This window comes from Mandrillus leucophaeus, unplaced genomic scaffold (genome assembly GCF_000951045.1).
Source record: "Mandrillus leucophaeus isolate KB7577 unplaced genomic scaffold, Mleu.le_1.0 Scaffold122, whole genome shotgun sequence".
NCBI classification, from domain to species: Eukaryota; Metazoa; Chordata; class Mammalia; order Primates; family Cercopithecidae; genus Mandrillus; species Mandrillus leucophaeus.
In genome coordinates this window covers 5678059-5679053 of record NW_012100543.1, presented here as the reverse complement: position 1 = coordinate 5679053, position 995 = coordinate 5678059, and positions in this window count along the sequence as shown.

The window sequence follows — 995 nt, the reverse complement described above, 5'->3', positions numbered from 1 at the left end:
AAAAAAAAAAAAAAATAGATCCACCCCCGGCCAGCTGCCCAAATAGGTGGGACGACCACAGGTGCGTGCCACCATGCTTGGTTAATTTTTTAAAACTTTTGTTAGATAAAGGGACTCTCTATGTTGCCCAGGATGGTCTCAAACTCTTGGGCTTAAGTGATACTCCCACCTTGTCCTCCAAAAGTGCTGGAACTAAAGGCCTAAGCCACTATGTCCAGCCTTTTTCAGATTTATATAATAAAGAAAGGCAATGGGAAAGGGGACTACTATGGTTTGTATGTTCCCTCCAAACTTCACATGTTGCCAATGTAATGTTAAAGGGGGGCCTTTAAGAGGTGATTGGTCCATGAAGGTTCTGCTCTCATGAATGGGATTAAAGCCCTTGTAAAAACAGCTTCATGGAGCATTTGGTCTCTTGCCCTTTTACCTTCTGCCATGTAAGGACATAGAGCTCCTCCCTGCTGGAGGACACGGTGTTCAAGGCACCATCTTAAAAGCAGAAACCAAACCCTCACCAGACTACGAACCTACCGCACCTTAATCTTGGACTTCCCAACCTCCAGAACTGGGGAAAATACTTTTTGTTCCTTATAAATTATCCAGTCTCAGGTATTTTGTTATAGCAGCACAAATGAGCTAACCTAGGAACTGTATGTGGCTTTTGGGTGGTCCATCTACAGAGGCCTTCACAGGGCCCATCCTCTCTACACTTTCCCAGGTATCTGAAGGCATTTTTTTAGGTCTGCCTTAGTAGTTGCAAAACCATTTGCTCTACAGTGGGATATAATTATAATATAGCTTACTTGAAAATACATAGCATAATATCTTGGGCCCAGGATAATATAGTAAAACTTCCCTATTACATGATTAGCGGGGCCCAAACAACCCAATTACAGAAAATATGGGGTTATTCTGAGGGTAAAAACATAAATATTGGGGGCAAGCCCAGGCTGGGAGGTGTGTGTGTGTGTGTGTGTGTGTGTGTGTGTGTGTGT